Genomic DNA, 12,193 nt, shown 5'->3' on the forward strand with positions numbered 1-12,193 from the left:
GGGTCAAATCCTTTGTGAGAGTACTCAGGCAGAGTCTTTGTGATGTCCATGTGTGATAGTGACAGCTCATCCCCTCATAATATCAGAAATGGCCCATCCTGCTTCCACCTTTTCCTCTTTGCCGTTACTGTCTGGGAGCAACATATAACAACCTATTTCCAGCTATACCTAGGCATGTGACCCAGGGACAGGCTGCAGGCACCAAATGGTTAGGACACGAAAAATGCTAATTTTCTTAATGCCATTTATGGTCTTTTAATTACAATTCTATAGACAACAACCCCAACCTGTCCACCTGCTCCCAATTGAAAGTTATAATTTATTAAGTATAATACTGAAACTCAATGTAATCTTATTGAAGAAGTAGACCTTGCCGTAGTGGAAAACAAATTCATGAGTTTTTCCCTCCCAGGAAATGTAAAACTTTAAAAGTAAATGTTCAACTTTTTAAATACACTGCACCCTGCCCTCTGGGCTGTTTAGGGCCTACTCTAGGAGTGACTTATATGTATAAAAAAGGAAGATTTAGGCCTGGCAACAGGTTTATTTTGCCAAGTCGAAATGGCAGCTTAAAACTGCACACACAGGCTGCAATTACAGGCCGGAGACATGTTTATAAGTGCTACTTCAGTCGGAGGCACAATGGGCCACATGCATCAAAGAATGGGATTGCGATTCCTAAATAGCGATTTTTAGGTGGATCGCTATTTAGGAATCGCAATTCCTTATGCATGTAGGAATCGCAAAATAAATTGTGATTCCTACAAATTCTTAATAGCGACTTGCAAATTGCGACTTGCTATTAAGGAATTTGTATTTTTTGTATTTGTATTTTTGGATATTTGTAAAGCGCAAACTTTCGCTCCGAAGGGAGCATCATGGCGCTGAGCGTGCGTGTAGGGATCAGATGATGAAAAATCTAGATTGCTGCCAGCACAGAGATAGAAGATTGCTGGTAAACCCAGGTCTTCAGTTGTTTCCTAAAGAGGTACTCGGTCTCGGTCAGTCTGAGGCTTAAGGGCAGTTTGTTCCAGGCCCTGGCCGCTAGGACTGTAAAGGTTCTTCCACCCCTGGTTTGGTATTTATATCTCAGAATCCTGGTGAGGTTAGCGCCTGAAGATCGCAAGCATCGTGTGGGATCATAATGAATAAAACGTTTGACGAGGTATTTAGGACCTATATTTTTCAAAGATTTAAAAACTGTAAGTAAAAGTTTAAAAAGGATTCTCTTGTGCAGTGGCAGCCAATGAAGGGAATTTAATGCGGTTGAGGCTGAGGACCTCCTGGGCAGTTTTAGCACCAGTCTTGCCGCTGCGTGCTGTACACTTTGCAACTTCTTCAAGGTGGACTTTTTCAATCCTGCCATCAACCCATTACAGTAATCGAGTCGGGAAAGTATCAGTGCTACCACGACAGATTTCCTGGAGGCAAGGGGAAGGAAGTCAAAGAATTTCTTTAAGGATTTAATAAGACCGAAACAGCACCCGGCCGTAGTCCTGACATGATCGTCAAAGGATAGAGTTACATCAAATTGCACACCCAGATTGCGTGCAGCAGACACTGCACTAGGTGGGGCCTCTGAGTCTTTGGGCCACCAATCCTTCGGACAAAAGAGTAAGTCCTGGCCCAATGGTAAAATTTCGGTTTTACCACTGTTGCACCTCAAGTGGTTTTTATTCAACCACTGAAATACCTCCGTGAGACAATTCTGAAACCGGGGCTCTGCACCCGGGTGGTTTTTGTCAATAGAGACGACAAGTTGGGTGTCGTCGGCGTATGATGTAACGAGGATCCCATGAGATTCTATCACAGTGAGAAGGGGTGCCATATATATGTTGAAAAGGAGTGGACTTAATATGGACCCCTGCGGTACTCCCGATGTAATGGTTTTATCACTGGATAGGTGAGGGCCCAATGATATAGATTGGGACCTATTGGACAAAAAGGATTTTATCCATGCTAAGGCTGTGTCAGTCACACCGATCTCTCGCATCCTGTCAATCAAGATGACATGAGAGATAGTATCGAATGCTGCTGTTAGGTCGAGCAGGATGAGGACGGCTTGCCTTCCTTCATCCTGCAGGAACTTGATGGAATCAGAGAGTTCTATCAAGGCCGTTTCGGTGGAGTGGCTAGGGCGAAACCCAGATTGCTGGGGGTGAAGGATGTTATAGTTTTCCACGAAAGCTTTTAATTCCCAGTGCACAATCTGTTCAGTGATCTTTCCTAGAACAGGCAGAAGTGAGATAGGGCGCATGTTCGTAAGGTCCGTTGGAGATTTATTCTGCTTTTTCATCAATGGTTTCACGAAGGCCTTTTTCCATTCATTAGGCACTATCCCTGATTCTAAGGATGCGTTTATGATGGTGTTGATGGTAGGGTTGACCACCTCGATTAGGTGATGCAGGATGCGAGGAGGACAGGAGTCGGTTGGTGCTCCTGATTTGCAGGCCAAGATCGCCTTACGGGTCTGTTGGAGGGAGACAGGTTGGAAATTGCGAAGGGAATGGTGGTTGTCAACTGTTTGTTTTGGGGGACGCAGAATAGAGGAAATCAGAGGAGGTGGAAAGTCCTTTTGGATTTTTGCAATTTTTTCCTCAAAGAAATCTGCAATTTGGTTACACAAAGTTTCGGAAGGCGGGATTTCGAGCTGGAGAGCTTTGGGGTGAGTAAAGGATTTGACTATGGAGAAGACGGTTTTTTGCTTCTGATGGGCATCGTTAATAGCTTTTGTGTAGTACGCCTTTTTGGCATCCTTTATGCTAGAGAGATATAGTTTCCTCTGTTGAACATAAAGGGCTCTTGAGGCCTCGTCGTATGTTTTCCTCCATTTCCTTTCTTTTATTCTACAAAGTAGATGGCTCTCAGTTAGGGCCTGGGTATACCAAGGGGCACTAGACTTCCTTTTAAGGCAGTTCATGCGATCGCCTTTAGGGTCAGAATTATCTGAGATGATCTGATCCATCCAGACGTGGAACTTGCGAGAGTCGACCGAAACATCTCCCGTCGGTTTAGGGGCCGTGGCCAGTGTTTGGGTATCAGGCCTAATACGGTCAATCACCTTTCTCCAATTGAGCGAGGCGAAGGGTTGAGGGCGCTTGGTTATTAAGGAGACAAGAGCTTGTTTCTTAATGACAAAGGGAATGAAACTGTGGTCAGTCCAGATTTGCGGAATGGGGGGGGACGTAGTCATAGAGCTAAGGTTGGAACAGATGCTGTCGAGAGTGTGGCCAGCTAAGTGGGTAGATGAAGTTACTAGTTGGGTCAGTCCAAAGATGTTCAGGGTATGCTGGAAGCAAGTAGCATGAGGGTCGACACGGGATTCCAGATGCAAGTTCATGTCTCCTAGTAAAGTGAAATGGGGGTAGCGTAATATGAGTGACCCAAGAACTTCATCTAGGGAGTCCAGGAAGGGGGTGGAATTACCTGGGGGGCGATAGATTAGGGCTCCTGTAAAGGAGGTAGAGGCATCAAGTTTAATCGAGAAACCGATGCTCTCCCCTCCCCTGAGAGGGCCCAGATCAAATGTATGACACAAAAAGGATTTTTTAACAAGGAATGCAACCCCCCTCCCCGTCCGATTGGTCTGTCCTGCCTGAAGATAGTGAAATCCGGAGGAAGGGCAATGACCAAATCGGGATTAGAAGAGTCGTTGAGCCAAGTTTCTGTAATAAAAAGGGCATCAAGATCATGACCTATTATTAAATCGTGGATGTCTTGGCTATGACTACACAGGGAACGGGCATTGATGAGGCCTCCCTTGAAGCTATTACTTGCCTTTCCATTCATTCCTATGGAAATGAATGGGAAGTCATTTGCAATTTGCGGGTACCAAATAGGTACTCCCAAATTGCGAATGCTATTTGAAGGGTGCTAGGGGGCCAAAAGGCCACCCTGCTGCACCCCAAAATTGGTATGTATGCACATGTGGCACACACATATTTGTATGTGCCACATGGCACTTAGAAAATGCAATTTTATGCATTTTTCTAAGAAATTGCAAATTACCATCATCTTGAAGTTGATGGTAATTTGCAATTCCAAATTGCGAAAATGTGCTTTGCGACTGCATAATGCATCGCATTTATGGAATCGCAATTTACGATTCCCTAACTGCATTCGCAATTAAGGAAATTGCAAAAAACTGTGATTTCCTTAATTGCGAATGCCTTTGGGCTTGATTCATCGGAAATAGCCTTTTACCAGTTTGCAAACGGGCCGATTCTGCGAATCGGTCCGTTTGTGTCCGGTAAAATGCTTGATGCATGTGCCCCAATGAGTGCCTCAGGCCCACTAGTAGCATTTAAACTACAGTCCCTCGGTACATGTAGTACCCCTTTACTAGAGACTTACAAGTATATTAAATATGTCAATTAGATCAAAACCAAGATTACCATGTTTAAAGGAGAGAGCACAAGCACTTTAGCACTCAATAGCAGTGGTAAATTGTGCAGAGTCCCAAAGCCTGCAAAAACGAAGTCAGGAAAAACACGAGGTTAGAAGGGCACAACTTGGGGGCATGGCTAACACCCGAGAAGATGGCGGCTCGACCGTGACTCTCCCGAGACGGCGGAGAGAAGGACGAGCATGGCATAGCTACTGCCTGCATTTGGATTCCCAGAGTAGCGGTTTAGCAGTCGGAACCTTTGCAGCTTCACCGGAGCTCGTTTTTATCACCCGTGGTGTCCCATGACGACGTCTGCCTTTTCACCGCGCTGTAACGCGCTTCTGTAACGAGAGCACCCGCCATCTTACATCGCGCCTGACGCATTTCGGCGCGCAACGGAATACCACCGGTAATTGCTATATCCGTGACCGGCAGTCCCTTGACTTACGCGTGATGTCTGAAATAGGAGCTAATGGGTGACAAACTACTCCTTCCTGAATGCTTGGGCTTTGAAACGGCAATTTTCTTTTTCCTGTCAGCATTTTTCTTTTTGTGAGGAACTGTTCTGACTTTCAAGGTTTTATGTGCCACCAACACTCTTTAAACGAAGTAATTTCATGCAGATATTTGGTTTCTTCTGGGATTTATGCACTGTGAACATTATTTTATTAACCAGCTGCTCTTCTGGTGAATAACTGTGCTTGTTTCTTGCCTGTCATGCCGTGAATTCTCCTCAACCTCTCTTAGCCTATTTGAAACAGTTTGTTTTGTTTCTCAACTTTTTCGATCTATATCAGGCACTATTTCAACACAAGGCGAACATAACAAATATTACTTTTGAATATTGCCTGACTCTCCACTTTACTGAGGAAATGTCATTATGAAATATGGTTGAGCCTTGCAGAAGCTGATGTGTGTGCCTGTAACTTTTGAAGCATTATTTTAGTGGCACTAAGAAGCCGTTATTGGCATCCGAGGAGTATGGTGGAGCGACATTCCCGAAGTTGGAGCTGCCGTGACGAGCTTGAGTCTACGAGCTGTTTTTGATATGGGGATGTACTTCGCTGAGGTTTCACGCACCCTCAAGAATCATAGTTGGATGCCCCTCGAGACAATAATGTGCCGTTTTTGTAGGGCGTAAACACCATTTTGGAGAGAGTTTTCACATTCGGGCACTTTGTGAGGAGAACTTCACTTTCAGGGCTATAACCGGGTCCCCTCTCACACCTCTTATTATTTTAGCCTATTTTTGCATGACCAGGCTTGCTTTGCTTCGGCTTAGCATTACCTCACCTCAGAGTGACTTCAATCTACCTTCTGCGTTTGCCTGTTCTCTTTGATTCCGGATCTCCTATATTTTTCAATATTGTCCTATTGCTTTCGTCCAATGGTTTCCTGGCTCCTCATGGGGAAACTCCGGAATTCAGGACTGGCTGCTTCCTCTCAATTGCCTGTGGACTCGGATTCGGATCCTTCTCCTCAGGCCATGGTGGATCCCACGGCACCAAAATCAGATTTAATACGAGGAGCCATCCCAAAAGCACGCAACAAAGAGAAGCTACCATCCTCTACAGCCTCCTCTAAGCGCCTGAAAAAGGATCCTCCTTCTCCAGGATGTAACTCCTCATCAGCTTCCATGGCTCTCATTCTGGAGGAAATTCGTGCGCTCAAACCTTTTATGGAAGCTACAACAAAGAGCATGCAGGCTATGCAGGAAAAATGGTCATCCTTGGAATCGCGTGTTCAGACTTTGGAAATTTCCGCTGATTCTTTGCAATCCTCTTGCTCCCATATTCCGTCAATGGAGGCGGAGATACATCTACTTAAACGTCAGACAGAGGATTTGGAAAATAGGAACCGTAGGAACAATCTTCGCCTTTATGGCCTTCCGGAGCTCACAGAGGGGTCAAACCCCACCGTCTTCTTCCAATCCGTTCTTGCCAAGATCTTAGATGCTCCAGCCTTATCTTCTGTTAACATTCAAAGAGCCCATCGTCTTGGCCCGAAGGTTGCCAGTAAACCCAGAGGTGTCATTATGTTATTCCTGCAATTCACAGACCTCCTACAGGTCCTTTCAGCCGCCAAGCTCAAGAACCAAATTATGTGGGAAGGTCATCGCCTCTTTCTTTCACAAGATGTCTCCAAAGCCACTGCGGATCGAAGGAAGAAGTTCTTGGACATGCGGCCCCAACTACGGGCTCTGAATGCTAGATATGGTCTACTACATCCTTGTCTCTTTAAGGTCACTTATAAAGATAGAACAACCACGTATGAAGACCCGGCAGCCCTGCAGGCGTTTCTCCAATGACATGGCCCAGATGTCATGGATGTATCCAGACCTGGTTGACAAGACTTACTATTTCTTCCTGGATTTCGTTGTGTTATGATTTTGTTGTTTTCTTCGTTATAGTTGTTGCTGAGAATCTCCTGCTGTCTTTTCTTCTGGCAGCAGGTCTCACTCTCATTTTTCTGTTTCCTTGTGGCACATATTTCCCTTTAATTGTTAATCTCTTTTGTCTTTACAGACATCTTCTCCCTCCCTCATATCCCGATGTGATCTGCCACTTTTTCTTTCTGCTGCGTTTTTGGATCCCTGGTATTTGAGGTTTGATGTCTACTCTGGATGTCGTCGTCGTTGTCTCCCGGCGTCCCAACCCCATCCTCGTTCTTGAGTTCTTTTGTTCTGTAAGTATGTTCCTCAGTCGTTCGTTTCGAACGTGTACTGTCTCTTTGTTGATTTTTGTTTCTGTCCTTCTTTCTACACCTGATCCTTTCCCCTTTGCCTTTTCCTCCCTTCTTCCACCTTTTTTCACTTTCTTTCACCTTCTCTTTCTTTCTCTTGCTCCTACCTTTCCTTGGATTCAGTATTATATCCATAGCGGTTCCTCCCTTCTTTTCCTTTCCCTTTCTTCCTCTTTATTCTTTCTCCTTCTGCCCTCTCTCCTTTATCAATTTGTTACAATTTCCTTAGTTTCCTTAAGTTACTTTTATGTCATAATAAGCATGTCGCTAATAGTTGTTTTTCTTGGTTGTTCCATTCCGTGTTACATCGTGGAACGTTAAGGGTTTAAACAACCCCATTAAAAGGCAAAGGGTTTTATCTCATTTAGCGAGACTTAAATCCGATGTTGCCCTCCTTCAGGAGACTCATCTCTCGGACACGGAGGCTCTGAAACTCAAGCGTTGTTGGGTGGGTCATGTTTTCTGTTCCCCCACAGTTTCCAAGAAAAACGGTGTTGTGATTTTATTGCATAAAAAGTTGAATGTTTCTTCAATTTCCTATGAATGTGATGATGATGGCCGATGGGTTATTGTTACACTGCTTATAGATAATATTCCTATCACTCGTTTTAACGTGTATGCCCCAACTGGAATTGACAGATTATTTTGGCCCTCTATTTCAACTAAGCTGTCCTCCCTTTCTGGAGATTACATTCTCCTCGGGGGAGATTGTAACCAAGTTGTTGATCCCTTCCTCGACCGTCATTCCAATGTTAAATATGTCCCCTCTAAGATGCACTCCCAATTTGTTAACACCTTTCAAAACAATGCCTTGGTAGATATTTGGAGATTATGTAATCCTGTTCTGAGAGAATACAGTTTTTATTCCCCCCCCCATCAATCACAATCCCGCATTGATCATATCTTCCTTAGCAAATCCCTTTCACAGCACGCCATTCGCTCTGATATTTGCTCCATCCTAATCTCGGACCATGCTCCAATCCATGTAGATCTGGACCTACTTCCTTTTTCCCCTCACTCTGGCAGATGGCGTTTCAACAATGCTTTACTTTTGGAACCAATCTTCTGTTCTGAATTTAATGCCTTTGCCACTGAGTTTTTCCTTCTTAACAATACCCCTGATTCCTCTTTTGTCACTGTCTGGGATTCTTTTAAAGCAGCCTCGAGGGGTTTTATTATTAATTTTGTAGCCCGACGGAAGAAACTCCGAGTAGCCGAGTCCGAACGCATTTTAGCTACTATTAAGACCCTAGTGCTTGATTATTATGCTTCTAAATCTGAGATTTCTCTTAAAAAACGTATCGATGCAAAACTTTCCTTCAATAAATTTACAACGGATGCAGCTTCTAACCTTTTGCTAAAATGTAACTCTAGGTACGATGGAGGTAAGAACAAGATGGGGAAACTTTTGGCCAATTACTTAAAGATAAGGAAGGAGCGTACAAAGATTGAATCCATTAAGACTACCACTGGGATCTCTTGCTTTAAAGATAAAGACATTCTTTCTGAGTTTGTTAAATTCTATGACAATCTTTATACCCCCGAACATGTCCCGGAGGCTACGGATCTCTTCTCATATTTTCACTCGCTTCCCTCCCCCCCCGGCCTCTCACGTTGATTTTACTACTCTAGAACGGGATATTTCGCTTTCTGAAATCTCCCATGTTGTTTCTAAATTGCGTCTTGGTAAATCTCCAGGTCCTGATGGCTTCACTATTGAGTTTTATAGCCATTTTGCTTCTCTACTTCTCCCTAAACTTTTACTATTATTTCAATCCTTCTCTGCAGCGGGTTCTTCAAGTGGTTCCTTCCAACAAGCTTTAATTTGTTTGATTCCCAAAGAAGATAAGGACCACTCGTTATGCAAAAATTACAGACCAATTTCCCTGGTCAACACGGATTATAAAATTTTGGCTAAAATTCTGGCATTACGCATGGATCCCCTCTTACCTGATCTTATTGGCCCTGAACAATCGGGTTTTATCAAGGGGTGTCTCTCGTCTGACAATTCCCATGTTTTTCTTAATATTCTTAGTAAGTCTCCCTCTATGTCGCTTTCCTTCGCGGCTATTTCTTTAGACGCGGAGAAAACCTTTGACAGGATTGGGTGGGATTTTATGTTTCAAGCTTTGCGTTGGATCGGCTTTTCTTCCAAATTTATCTCTATTATTTCTTTACTCTATTCTAACCCCCAGGCTTCCATTTTTGTCAACGGGATGACCTCGGATTATTTCTCGTTACATAGAGGAGTGCGACAAGGCTGCCCCCTTTCCCCTCTACTTTTTGTTTTAGCCTTGGAACCCCTCCTTACCAAAATTCGTCTGGATAACAGTATTTCTGGTTTTAAATTTGGTTCTCATCAGATTAAACTCTCGGTTTATACTGATGATATCCTTCTTTATTGCTCTGATCCTGCCTCCTCTATTCCCTCTTTTCTCCAACAGGTGTCTTCTTTTTCCGCGGTCTCTGGTTATCGCCTAAATGCGGATAAGTGTGAGATTCTCCCTTTAAATCCCATTTGTCAAAAACACCTTTTTTCCCAAACAGGTTTCTCATGGCAACCATCGAAGATCAAATATCTGGGTGTTTGGTTCGCTCCTCTCTTGTCCGATACGCTCAAATTTAATTTTGATTATGTCTTCAAAAAAATGGACACGGCTATTCAACGTTGGAACCCGCTTTTTCTGTCCTGGTGGGGTCGGCTCAATTCTATAAAAATGATGTTATCTCCCCTTCTGCTTTATACCATTTCCATGCTTCCAGTACACATTCCAGTTTCTTTTTTTAAACGGATTGATTCTTTGCTGCTGAAATTCTTATGGAATGGCAGGCGATCTCGGATAGCTTTGGTTTCATTGCGTAAGGATAAGGCCCAATCTGGTGTGCGTTTTCCGGATTTCAGAGAATATCATCGGGCTTTCACCTTGAAACAATCGACCCGTTGGCTCTCTTCTGACCTCCCGCGCTATCCACCGGTCTGGTTAAATATGGAATCTTCCTTTTTATCCCCCTTTACCTTCCACGAGTTCTTATCCTTCTCATCTTCTTTAGTTCGCTTTCGTACTCCTGTTATCTCTCATTCCCGTACTCTTCTTCTTCCTTACATAACATCATCCTACCCCTTCTATTCACAACCAACCGATATGGCACAACTCCCTTCTCAAAATCCGTAATCGCACCATATTTTGGAAGTCATGGCATTCTCGAGGACTATCTTGGATCTCTCAATTACTTTCCCAGGATACCCCACTTTCTTTCCAGGAACTTCAATCCGGTTTCTCACTGCCTTCTTCAGCTCGTCCGCAATATCTCACCCTTCTCCCAGTTCTCATCTCATACCTTCATTCCTTAGTGCCTCTTACCGATATTCCTTCGGACCGCAAAGCTACTTCTTTATTATTGGAGGTGTCTCCCTCAGCTTCTGCCATTTATAACTCTTTCCGTCACTCCCCCGATAGACCAAAATCTAAAATTGAGAGTACTTGGGAACGGGATCTTTCTCGGGATTGGCCAATACCCCTCTGGGACAAATTATGGGCTAAGCTTCACAAGACCTCTAGAGCTGCTAACACTACCCAAACCTTATATTTCATTTATAATAGAACTTTATGCACTCCACTTGCTTTATCCCGTTTTTCATCAAACCCTTCCCCTATTTGTTGGTCCTGTTCTTGTCCTACTGCAGATCTTAAACACATGTTGTTTGAATGCCCTCATATCTCCAATTTCTGGTGCCTAGTTTGGATGCAAATATAAAAGATATTCCAATTTCAAATCCCCTTTTCCCCTCCGCAAGTTTTTCTAGGTTCCCTATCACCATCCCTCCCACGATCTCCTTCCCATTACTTATTACTTGACCTTTTAATCGCTGTGGCTTTTCATACCATTACTTCTAACTGGAAGCAGGCTGCAAATGTCTCCTATCAATCTTGGTGGAATGCAGTTTGCTTCCATCATCGCCTGGATACTAATTACGTATCCCCTATTTGCCTAGCAATTAAGCGCGATCTGATTTGGCTTCCTTTGGTATCTTATCTCTCCTCCTTTGCTCCAGCACACGTCCCTCCAGACCCCGACACAGTTGAGGTGCGTAAACCACCATGATTTCCTTGTTCTTTATTGCCTTTTTGATATGATATTGCGTTCTACTATATTGTATGGTATTTTTTGTTACTATACAGAATTTTGGTTCTGTAGACTTCATGCTTGTTATGTTTGCTTTTAATGAGAGTTTTTATTGAACTGCTTATTCTTTGTACATGCTTATCACGATGTCTTTACCCCTTTCCCTCCCCCCTCTTTTCCTTTCTTTATCTTTTCAATAAACTCAAACTTAAAAAAAAAGAAGGGCACAAACCACACCAAGGATGTCAGGTCCAACAGTAATTGTTATGAATAAAAGAGTGAAATAAATCTAAGCAGATTTATCAAATATAAACATCAATACTTTGAAAAAATGCACAACAAAAGAAAGAGTTGACGACTTTGTTTGAAAAGTAGGTTTGCTTAGTGGTATCTTGGCTCAATAATTTTATAATACCATGATCAAAACATCTCTGTACAGAGCACGCATTTTTGAATTACTTTAAAAGGCCTTTCTGTTCAACCTGATGTAAAAAAAGAAAGTTATGTAGAAGACTGTCAAATGGCCAACAACATGTTGCACTCAACCAGTACTGAGGATAAGCAGTCAGTGTTCTCACTGTAATACGAGCCATTACCGTCAGTAGAACACACCCAAGCAGTGTAATAGAAGAGGTGAAACTGGCGTTATAGTCAAGCTGATCGTCAATAATTGATATACTAGTTTGAAAGAATTACCTGTGGTAACTTTGGGGGAGACATGTCTGCTGCTAAAGAATGGACATGTAAAGTAAGCTTTCTTCTGTGATTACAAAACGTTGTAAAATGATACAGTACCTACAACTCCATGGAATTAGAGTTCATCGCAAGTTCACTATTTGCATGAAAATGAAATCTACTTTTGACCATGTGTCCAATTTCAGTATCTAACTCAATGATTAAAAGCAATTAAATCAAACAGGGCTAAAACTGGAGTGTTCA

This window comes from Triturus cristatus, chromosome 10 (genome assembly GCF_964204655.1).
Source record: "Triturus cristatus chromosome 10, aTriCri1.1, whole genome shotgun sequence".
Taxonomy (NCBI): domain Eukaryota; kingdom Metazoa; phylum Chordata; class Amphibia; order Caudata; family Salamandridae; genus Triturus; species Triturus cristatus.